This window comes from Phlebotomus papatasi, chromosome 3, assembly GCF_024763615.1.
Source record: "Phlebotomus papatasi isolate M1 chromosome 3, Ppap_2.1, whole genome shotgun sequence".
Taxonomy (NCBI): domain Eukaryota; kingdom Metazoa; phylum Arthropoda; class Insecta; order Diptera; family Psychodidae; genus Phlebotomus; species Phlebotomus papatasi.
The window spans coordinates 27,385,651-27,398,067 of record NC_077224.1 but is presented as its reverse complement, the minus strand read 5'-3'; the positions used below and the strand labels follow the sequence as shown (position 1 = coordinate 27,398,067).

At 31.7% G+C, this 12,417-nt stretch overlaps 2 protein-coding genes across 5 annotated transcripts in view; one reads left to right on the top strand and one right to left on the bottom strand.

The window, feature by feature from the left end:
- Window positions 1-12,417, bottom strand: part of LOC129807417 (RNA helicase aquarius) — a 79,432-nt gene that overhangs the window by 22,615 nt on the left and 44,400 nt on the right. The gene's annotated exons all lie outside the window — the stretch shown is intronic.
- The window catches only part of LOC129807419 (G-protein coupled receptor Mth2-like), a 38,094-nt gene that overhangs the window by 979 nt on the left and 24,698 nt on the right, over window positions 1-12,417 (top strand). The window lies entirely within an intron of this gene.

Sequence of the window (12,417 nt, the reverse complement as noted above, 5' to 3'; positions counted from 1 at the left end):
TCCTTCATATTACACTCTTATTACGATAACGTGCATTCCAAGAGTGGGCAGAAAAATTGCGGCAAATGCAAATTTTCTCCTATAATATCCAACGCAACTAATGTAAAAATTAATTTAAAACAACACGGTGAATCTTGCACTTATTGCACACTGACTGTCCAAAGTCACATTTTCTTTTTATATGGGCCAATGAACTTGTACCCGTTTGTGTGTGCCATTATTTTTGCATTATTATTTTTCTTCAAGTGTATTTTGAGAGCAAAAACAAGTTCTTGAATTAACGCAGCACCACAGTAAAATTTTGCAACGACAATAAGAATCCCATCATACTCTTTGAAAAAACAAAACTTCTTCATATTGCAAAATAGTTAAACAACGTCAAGATTTACAATGCAAAATCCCAATAAATTTCCCTTTCTACGATTTGTATTTTAATTTAATTTACTTTGGGCTTTTTGCCAATTAAATTAGAGCCAATTTTCTTATATGGAAAACTTATCTAATTGTCTTTTTCTTCAAGAATGTCTCACAGGATTTCCGAGTTGGGGTATGGGACTTTTTTTTTAATACCTAGTCCACCACAAAAACCACAAAAAACCAATAACAAACTTCCACCCATGTAAATATTAAAACAATTAAGTGACTCATACTCTCCTAAAAAATTCACAATTCAATTAATGGAAATAGTGAAAAATTAATAATAATATTTTTGGAGCCCTATATAGCACTAATGAAAACACTCCCATGAATTTACGATGTTGATGGTTCATTTAGGGTGCAATAACCACTATTGGTCAATGACTTTCCGTCACTTTCAATTTCTGAAAAAAATTACAATACAACACGACAGAGGAGGAGTTAGGTCTTCTTGCAAGTGATATCTCTGGGAAAGTACTATCGTTTTTCTATACAAAAATGAAGGTCAAAAAGGGCCAATAATTTTATTTCGACGACTCAGAATATAAGTCGAACAACTCGATTTTTACAAAAATCGTTTTATTCGCTTTTTGGATACTTCGCTATACCCTCTATACTTCCTACCTTCCCTGGGAATATTATATACTTGAAAGACAATTGCTTTCAAAATTATAGAGATTTTCAATCTCAAAAATGTGAGCTTAAAATTGCTCTCCTGTAAAATTTGCCTACTGCGAGTTATTCGTTTTTTTATTCTGAGCGATTGATTTTCAAAATTGAGCTCTTAAATATTTATTATAGGCTATGTGTGCTATGAGTATCAATTTAATCTAAAACATACATTTGTCATAACTGTCGTATGTACCAAAAATGACATGGAAATTTGACAGTTACAATAAAAAGCTAGATATTTTGAAAAGCCAACAAAATAGAGAACATTGAATATTCACAAAAGCAATTAAGTAATAATGGCCACCGCCGTCTTAGCATTGTTGACCAACTTTGAGAAGAAAAACGGTGAAAAACTCTTCAAGTTTTCAATTTTACTTTTTATCTTCAAGTAGTTCAAGTAAAATAGTTTTCAAACAAAATTTGTATTGGATCTTATAATCGATAATCATAATACTTCATAACGATAATTTCCAATTTAAATACTGAACTTCGCGTGAATCATCTTGACAGAAGAAGCTTGGAAGAATTTAATGATATACAAATTTTTTATAGGACTTATAACAGAGCATCCAATAAGTCTGTAGGATAAAAAAAAACGAAAAATATGATCAATAAAATACGATTTTATTGATCAAGAGAACACCGATAAAATCCCTATAACGTTTTGAATGATTATCCAACATCCCATCCAAAAAGTAGTCTTTCGTAAATTCTCCAAAATAAACTATAATTTCAGATACACACAGAAAATAGAAAATTCTTAAACAGAACACCCAGGAGTTTAATTACAAATCCCATCAAATGAATGCCAATGACCTAATTCTGAATACTTGATCATTTTGTTTTAGTTGGTATTTGCAAATCTCAAGACATCTTTTATTTTTTCAGCTAATGCTGAACTTAAGCACTGAGAAAAAAATGGGGGTGCGATTAACTCTTTTTCCTCATAACTTTAACACTTTATAGGTGTAAAAATATATCAACATTTTTTAATGTTAATTTTACACCTTTTTAAGAGTAAAATCAACATGAAAAAAGGGTAACTTTAACCCCCAATAGACCTAAAAAGGGTAATATTTGCACCGATTTTGGATCAATACTGCAGGGTAAAATTAACATTTCCGGAATGTTATTTTAACTTTTTCGGATTTCTCTGAGTGTAGAGCCTATCGAACCTTTGATCTTGAAAAACCGTTATTAGAAATGATTTAACAGTATTTTCGTATATGGATGGACGAAATGTGCGGCTAAGTAACATATAAAACAAACATGAGCAAGATTTCGTCGTATTTGAACAACCGTCAAATGATATTTTTTTCTAATTTGAAACGACCGTTTTTACACTGTAATTTGTTCGGTACAAATTAATACACAAGTTTGCAGAAAAAAGGTATAAATATGATACAATTTACCTCTATTTGTTCGTATTCTTAAGTTTTTTAATTAAAAACTTCACGAGCAGTGCGTGAAATAGTGAAAATGTGAAATAAAAAACCATTTTTACTTCCCGGACACAAAACATGTGATTGTGAGGTTATGTTTCATTGTTTACATTTCATGAAAGTGTTTTGTTGTGAAAATCTCAGCTAAAATAGCAGTTTTGAGAGTTATTAGTGATATTTATTAAAATATTTGTGGCCAAAAGTTATCACAGGGCCGCATTTATTTAAAAACGAATGAAATCAAGTGGCCTGTGATGTGTGTAAACGTGTTTTGATGATGATTTCTGGACAGAGTTTTTATACAAAAATCACCAGAATACATCAATAAAGTACGTCCGCGAAACTAACAAAAAGATTAGGAAGTGGAAATATACTATTTGAAAGCTCCTGGACATATTGTTGGTCAATTTTGAGTGCTCATCCAAGTGCAAATATAGTCCGGAAAGCCTCAAATTTGATACTGGAATGAGCTTCCGGAAGGTGTTTTTATAAGGAGCCAGAGACGACGGAAATTTCAGACAGGCCACAGAAGATGTTCTCATTGAAGTACCAAAACAGGAAAGAAGTTACGATGACTCTGGTTTAAGCACGTTAGTACCACAGGAGTCGAAATCATCGCCGCTGTTGAAGACGTCCGGAAGGAGGAAATTCAGCATAGAAGAATTCGTGGAAATTATTCTGCAGGGGTGTTCCGGTGAGAAGAAGGCGATTGATTGTCTTCAATTTTTGGAGGATTTTGGACAATTTGTACCCTCCATTCTTGATCACGTAAGCGTCATCAAACGTGCTGTATTTCTTGTTGGACTTCTCACTCGAAGAAACTTCTCATGGATGTACATCTCGTAAAACAGAACCTCCAAGATGAAAGTTTGACGAATGTATTTTGGATATCTATCTGGATTTGATTTGATCAGGTATTTTTTGTAGTAAGATTATGCTTCCTAGTGGATAAGACTACTAATCAATGAATATTTTCAATCCACAGCATTCTTTCTGGCTAAGATTGTAGACAGTATCTTTGAGGTCATACTGAAGTTTGCTTCCCTTAACTAGTTGGACTGCTGCCTTATCTAATGGCTTGTACACACAAATGAAGGATCGCAGTAAGTATTCTCCTAATTCAATTTAAAAGTGAATTCAGTATTTAAAAAGTAAAATAACATTTTCGAGTTACAACAAGAAAACAACTGAATTTACAAAAGTGGAGGGAAGAATTACAATTCCACCCCATAATCATAATACTTTAAAGAACTTAACAAAGCCTAGTCTCAAAAAAAGAATTACGAACAACATAATGTCCTTTTTCTATCAATATAAAAAGTCTACATATTTTGATTTTATAATCTTAACTCTTTCGTCCCTTTTGGGTCTCTGAGTACCCAAATCAGGATATGAATATTGTGTGAAAAACATTTTTTTTTATTATTCAGAACTGATAAAAATCCGATTCTTGTGGATGATTACAAACTATAAGGATGTCCAAATCTAAGATATTTTTGTAGGACTTCAATTAATTCCTGAGCTGAGATATTTTTGATTAAAAATTGGTGAAATTGGCTTGCAGCATTTTTTAATCAAAAATATCTCAGCTAAAGAATTAAGAAGTCTTAAAAAAAATATCTTAATAAGAAAACAATGTTTTTCACACAATATTCATATGCTGTGTTGGGTTCTCAGAGTCTCAGAAGAGACGAAAGAGTTAAGTTAGTATCATCAGGCAATAGTTATAGTTAAGCTGGCAATAATTATATTTCCAGGCGATAAATTTAGCGATAGGGTATTTATCAATTTAAGGTTTATATCTTTTAATATTTTTTAACTAAATTATTAAATTTTAATCTATTTTAAAAAGTTTTACGTCAAATTTTTGCTAAAATATCTTGGGGAAATTGTTTGACGAACAAAAATAGAAGAAAAATTAAAGTCTTGAAGGCGCTGCGTCTGAGTAAGAAACCAAAAAAGTAAAAAAAAATATGACCATGGTTTACCTTTTGAAATTCACAAAGATCGAACAAAAAATAAAACTCAGATGAGATTCGACATCGGATTTTCGCAAATCGATTTTTCTATTAATGGGACCTTCCATGATATTAGGATAATGATATTAGGATGTTTAGAAGAGGTGCAGTATTCAACAACGAGAGCTTTCCTAATCATTCATTAAAAAATTCATTAAAAAAATCAAAATTGCGAGTTTCAAAAATTTAAATTTTTTATTTGCTCGTAAGTACTATGGAGTAATATATTCCCTGAAAATTTGAACTTCCAATTTTAAGTTTAACTGGTTTTATTTAATTTTAAAACTGTTTAAATAAATGTTTATAAATAAATCTAATTTGTTTAAAAAAAAAAAGTTAAACGCAAAAATGGAAGCCCTTTCTTTTTAGGAAACGTAGTACTCTATGTTCTGATCAACACTAAAAGAAATCAAAAATTTTGAGATTGGCTTTTTCGAGAAAAAAATTGTTTTTGATTTTTCAAAAAACAAATCCTAAGTTTGCCATGAAAAAATTGAACATAATATTTAAAATCATCTTAAAGAGAACGAAATTATCTTTCAAATAAAAAAAGTAAAAAAAAAATTTAACCCGGTTCCGAGATAGAGCACTTTAAAATTTTTGTCAAGAATCGCAAGTGAAAAAGCGCGAGACCCCATCTCTGACACCCTGTATCTGGGACCAGGAATTTTTTTGGCAAAATGAAAAAATATGTATATATAGGGGAAACTGGGGCACCACCAAACACGGGGTACCACTAAACACTAATTTTTATTTCTAAACTACTTGGACTATCTCGACCATTCGAGGAATTTTATACTTCCAAATCTATTTTGAGTTGTTTTTATATAGAACTGGTAAACTAAAAATAATTAAAAGATTTTTACATTTTTTTAGTAGATTTTGCATTAAATTTTCTCAACATAACGACAATTAAAAAAAAAAATCTGTCTCCCACCAATTCAGCAAAGATTCTAGTAACTCGTCAAAAAATATCTTCTTAAAAACAATTTCACATTTTCACGAATAATTTGAATTCGTTTTGTAAAACAAAATTGAAAATGCCAATGGGCCAATCCATCTCAATACCACAGAAAAATCGCAAATTGCTCCTTCATGGTCTCAGAAGTTTTTGAATTTTACATATGTCAAAATACAATATTATCATTATTGTTTATATTATTATTATTATTATTATTATTTTTATTATTATTATTATTATTATTATTATTATTATTATTATTATTGTTATTATTATTATTATTACTATAGGGTCGGAGGAACGTCTGTTCGACAGGGAACCCCTATTGACACTTTTGACAAAATGCTGAAAATTATTTAATGTACCTAGTAAAATATAAGTAATATAACGTTTTTTCTGTAATAAACAGAGATGTTCAAATTTCGTATTCCAAATGGTACAGAGTAGGGTGTTAATAGGTGTTGACACGAGTTCTTAAAGTGTCTTCCTTCCACCCTACGTGATAAAATATTATTACCCCTATTTTTTTGCCCAAAAAAAAATTCCTAGCCGGAGATGCATGGCGCCAAAGATGACTTATCGCGCTTCATTTCTCATTTGCGATTTTTGGTAAATATTTTAAAATGCCCTATCTCAGGAACGGATTGTGATATCTTCTAACTCTTTTTTTTTATTTGAGAGATAATTTTACTCTTTAAAATAATATACTGGATTTTGAATTATTTGCTCCATTTTTTGTGACGGTTTCCTGATTTTTTTTGAAAAAAATTAAAAATTATTTTTTCTCAAAAACCCCATTCTCAAAATTTTTGAGTTTTTTTACTATTGACTAGTAACATTGAGTACTTACATTCCCTGAAAAGGAGTTTTTTGGGAAAAATAGGGGTAGGGGAAAGTGGTCTGCCTTTGAATGCGGCAGCCTTTGAATATTGTAATTTTTTCATTTTTCTTTAAAGCATAAATTCTTTTCTATTAACTATTAGATAGCTATTCATAATCCTCACAAGTCATCAAAAAATGCAGACCCTAGCTCTTATTTTCTAGGTGCTAGGGCAAAAAAACGAAACTGAGCTCTAAACTGTAATTTTGATGTTCCACAATTCATGTGTTTTTTCATAATCACAATAATTTTTCGAACAAATCTTCTATTGTGAGTCATAGATAGTTATTCTTGGATGGTATTTCTCCAAATACATTTTGATTCAGATGAGACAAATTTTGTGAGTGATAAAAGTTTGCAAATATTGCTCTGCGGCAGCCTTTGAATCTTAATGTTGTGTGCCTTTGAATCCTCTCTTTCCATGCATTGAAACATCTGACAGCTTCCTGTCCGGGAGCAGAATAGAACTCCTACTTTGGTCTGACGAATGTCATACAATTACTTATAACATGCTATCTTGCTCCAGCCGGGATGTTTCAAACTGATAATTGTCAACTTCAATGGTGTTTTATTACAATTTTTCAAGTGAAAAACAGTGCTTCAGAAAAATGTAAAAAACGTTGTTGTATAATTACTTTTGACTACAGTATTGGTTTTATTGAGTGCATTAGGGTTCATGCTAATCAATTATGGGCCGTTTAATGTTACAGCCCTAATATTCTCAGTGAAAAATTAAGATTCAAAGGCTGCCCAACCACATTCAAAGGCAGACCATGCAGGTTGCCTTTGAATATATCGACAACACATTTTCAAGTTCCTCACCAGGAAAACCTGAGGACTTGCGAGTCCTGAATGGGGTAAGCATAGAAGCTTAATGAACAAGAGAATTTTTTGGTGTAGTGCAAAGTAAAACTCATGTTGTAGTTTACTCTGAAAAAAATCTCAAATTTAGAACATCATTTTTAGTTCAAAGGCAGACCACTTTCCCCTATATTATTTTATCATGTATTTTAACATATGTATAATTCAAAAATTTCTAAGACCATGAAAGCTACCCCTATGGCCATCTTGAGATGGATTGGCCTCAATATAGATTTTACAACGCAGGAGCATTAAAAACAATTTTGCATTAAGTTACTAAAATGCTTCAATGTATTTTTGTACTATTTGGAAATAATTATGAAGTTCACAAACTTATATTTAAATACCTAATAGCGTTTGGCACTTTAAAATACCAAAAAAACATCTTAGAATAAGTAGAAAACCTGCTAACATTCATCATGAAAATTATTTAAATTGAGTGTAAGATCCTCACGCAGCTTAATCAAAAACGGTTAAAATTGTGTTCAAACCCTGCATAGAGCAAGCATAAAGTTGATAAGTTTGTGCATAAAACCTGCACACCTGAACTCTGCTAAAAAAACCACGCACAGTTCAATCACAAAACGGTTAAAATTGAGCATAAAAATTCGCATAGCACAATCATAAAACGGCCAAGATTTCGCTGAAAACACGCACAGTTTAATAATAAAACGGTAAATTGCGCTAAAAATAATGCACAGCTCAATGATAAAACAGTTAATGAGTTTAAAATCGATCACATCTCACTTATAAAAAAAAGCCAATGAGCTTAAAATTACGCACAGCTCAATCATAATACAGTTAACCCTCTAACGGTGTTTTCTTTAATATCCAAAAAAAGTAGTTAAATAATTTTGTCTAGGGTAATTAATGGTGCACTGAACTCAAAAATACCATCCATTCTTCATTATCTCCTTCCGTTTAGGCGCCAGGTGAGAAAAGGTAAAGACCGCCTCCAGGCGGTCATATCCGTTTAAGGCATAAAAAGACTGAAATATTTTAATTGAAAAATAGTGAACAAATAGTAAAATAAATTAATTTTAAACGTTTTTTTATGGATGAATGTTGTATGATTATCCAAGAAATGATAATTTTTAAGAAAAAAAACGTTTGTAATTTTTATAATTAGACGTTAATGAAGCTCAAGGTGTTTCAATAAGACTGATTTTTACCGAATAGGTCAAAGATCAGCTATGAAAACGTCACCTTCTTGTATAATTTAAAGGTCCTTTGAAATACATTGCTCATCTTCTGGTTTTATTTCACGATCTGGGGCATTAAAGGACGAATTAGGGAACTCATCATCACTGTTGAAGTCTGCTTCTTTATAATTTTGCTTAATTCGCAGAAATCGACCATTTTTCTTATTCTGGATAGTCTTCGTGTAATCTCAATTGTTTTCCATGATTAATATCTTGCAAAATAATAATATATTTTACCAGAACAACCAAAACAAATAAATAAAAAATCGGTAATTTTTGGAAATTTTACCCTTGAACGGATAAGACCGCCCACAGGCGGTCTTCCTTTTTGTCTTCTAAAACTCTTACTTCTAGTTTTTTTCACACTTATCAATTGAAATATACAAACTAGAAGAACATTTTTTCAGGAAATAAGATTCTTACAACAGTTAGATTACTTATAATAGATAACAACAAAATGTCGCGAGCGACATTTTGTTGTTTTTTCTCTGACCTGTCACACAAAAAGATTGTAAGCAAACGAAAGGTCAAAATGAGTTCAGCTTCAGAAAATAAGTTGGTAAGACTATAACTGAGGAGACTGTAGATATTTCAATGCGATTTATAGAATGACCGCCTGGAGGCGGTCTTACCCGTTAGAAGGATAATGTTCTAAAAATCACGCACAGCTCAATCATAAAATGGTTAATCTGCTAAAAATCACGCACAGCTTAATCATAAAACGGTTATTGTGCTTAAAATCACGCACAGCTCAATCATAAAACGGTAAATACATTTAAATTCACGCTCAGCTGAATCACAAAACGGATAAGGCGCTTAAAATCACGCACAGCTCAACCATAAAACGGTTAATGAGCTTAAAATCACGCACAGCACAATCATAAAAGGAATGAAATTGCGCTAAAAACTAGCCCCCGGCGAAGTTTTTTTTATATGGAGCTGTTTGAAGCCAACTCCTCACAAATTGATCAGAAACTCAGCTTACACTTCTCAGAACAAGACCGCATTTAGACAGATATATAGTATATTTATCCCTCTTTGCAAAGCTCAGAGTCTTGTACACAAGGCTCACCTCAATTTTGACATATATCGTGTAACGGTCAGGAGTGCAGAAAAATTCCCATACATATTTGTATGGGAAAGTAAGAAATTGGCTTCAACTTTGAAGGCCACTCGCCGGGGACTAGGCTAAAAATCACGCACTGCTCAATCACAAAACGGTTAATTAGCTAAAAATCACGCACAGCTCAATCATAAAACGGTAAATGAGCTTAAAATCACGCACAGCTCAATTATAAAGCTTTTAAAATTGGACTTAAAATCACGTACAGCTTAATCATAAAACGGTTGAGATTCCGCCTAAAATCACGCACATCTCAATCATAAAACGGTCATTGCGCTCAAAATCACGCACAGCGCTTTTTTAAGCGCAATTTTAACAATTTTATGATTGAGCTGTGCGTGATTTCAAGCTCATTAACCGTTTTATGATTGAGAAGTGCATGATTTTAAGCGCATTAAGCATTTTATGAGTGAGCTTGGCGTGGTTTTTAGCGCACTTACCGTTTTATGATTGAGCTGTGCGTGATTTTAAGCGATATCTTATCCGTTTTATGATTGAGATATGCGTTATTTTATGCGCATTAAGCATTTTGTGATTGAGCCGGGCGTGACTTTAAGCGCATTAACCTTTTTATGATTGAGCTGTGCGTGATTTTAAGCGACATCTTATCCGTTTTATGACTGAGCTGTGCGTGAATTAAAGCGTATATACCGTTTTATTATTGAGCTGTGAGTGATTTTAAGCACATTAACCATTTTATGATTGAGCTGTGCGTAATTTTAAGTGCATAACCCGTTTTATGATTGAGCTGTGAGTGATTTTAGCGCATTAAGCGTTTTATGATTGAGCTGTGCGTGATTTCAAGCGCATTATCCGTTTTGTGACTCAGCTGTGCGTGATTTTAGGCGTATTTACCGTGTTATTATTGAGCTGTGCGTGAATTAAAGCGTATTTACCGTTTTATGATTGAAGTGTGCGTGACTTTAAGCGCAGTAACCGTATGATTGCGTTGTGCGTGGTTTTTAAGCACATTCTTAAGCGTTTTTTGTTTAATGTGGGCCTGCTTTAAAGCGCTCTTTTAACCGTTTTATGTTTGTGCTGTGCGTGTTTTCAGCACAATTTTGACCGTTTTTTAATTGAGGTCTACGTGCGTATTTGAGCCGTTTAATGATTGCGCTGTTCGTGTTTTTAGCATTATTCTAACGGTTTTGTAAATGATCTGTACGTTTTTTTTAGCACAAATTGAATTGTTTTATGATTTAAGTGTACGTGATTTCTGCACAGTCTTAACCGTCTAATTATTAAGCCACTTGGGAGTACTGTCTTAGAACGTTTTATTCTTGAGCTGCGTGAGTTTATAGGCAATCCTACCCGCTTAATGATGAAGTTGTGCGGGTTTTATGCACAAACGTAACCATTTAATGCTTACACTATGGGGGTTTTGTACACAATTGTAACTGTTTTATGCTGAAGCTGTGAGAATCTTACACCCAATTCAAATAATTTTCTTGATGAATTTTAGCAGGTTTTCATGTCAATCCAAGACTTTTTTAACACTTTAAAATGCCAGGCGCTATTAGATATTAAAATATAGGTTTAGAAACTATATAATTATTTCAAAATAATACAAAAAACACATTTAAGCAAATTAACATTTGAATTCAAATTTGTTTTCAATGGTTATGCATTGTAAAATCTGTTTTTGCATTTTCAAATTTCTTTTATTAAATAAATTTAAGTTATGCATGAAAATTTGAATTTTTTTGTTCGAGAATTTATTTTTTCTATGAGTACTAGAACGCTTGCTAACGCACATTTTGAAATTGGCGTTTTCTTGAGAAAATGTAACGCATAATCTACAAGAAAATGTGAAAATCTTTAAATTTGTTTTAGTGTACGAGTCATATATAAAAACAACTTAAAATAGATTTTTTTGTTGGGAGTATAAATTTACTAACATAAGAAGACATTTTCACTCAAGATATAGCAAAACGATTTTTGGCAAAGTTAATTAGGGAAATTTTTTTTCACAAGTATATACAAATTGAGAATTTCTCAATACTTTCATGTGTCCGTGAAAAAACATGTTTTTAGTTTTTTAGCATTTATAAAAAAAAAAGTGAAATAAAAAATCTTAAGAAAAAATAAGTAAAGTTTAAAATAAATAAGAAAATTTAAATATTTTAGAAACATTATAAAAAAAGTTATAGTACTAATAATTAAATTATTGTATGATACACAATATTATTTACAAATTTATGAAATTCACATTAAAAATATAGTACTCGAGACCTAGTATCTAAATCACGAGTTCAAGTTTCTTGAGTTCTTTTAAGGATTATGGGGCGGAATTATACTTATTTCCACCACTGTAAAAGAGACCTTCTGCTAATTTTCTCTTAGAACTTTCATGCGCATCGCAGACTACTTTAAAGCTGCGTGCACACCGTGAAAAAAAGTTTTTACGCAGATCTCTACAGTACAGTGGTGGAAATAAGTATAATTCCACTGCATAATTCTTAAAAGCACTCCACAAAAAAGTCTCGAAATCGACATAAAAAATCAACATTTTGATTTTTCAGTTTTAACTTCTTTTTTTTTTTTTTGTTGAGGTCATTAAGAATTATGGGATGGAGTTATATTTATTTCCACCACTGTAGTATAGAAAGAAAAGATAGAGATGGAAATATGATAATTGATTTTCACATTATTTTCCAAGCATTTGCAGTCGTTATGTTTTCTTACTTCATTGATTATTAATATTTTTTTTAAATATTTTTTTTTTTGCTTTTTTAGGTATTTCCTGTGAGTTTGTGATATTGGGATTGAGTATAATTCCTCTGCACTCACACCGCAGCAGAAAATGCATCACATATATAAGCATCCCGAATTTAAATGTTA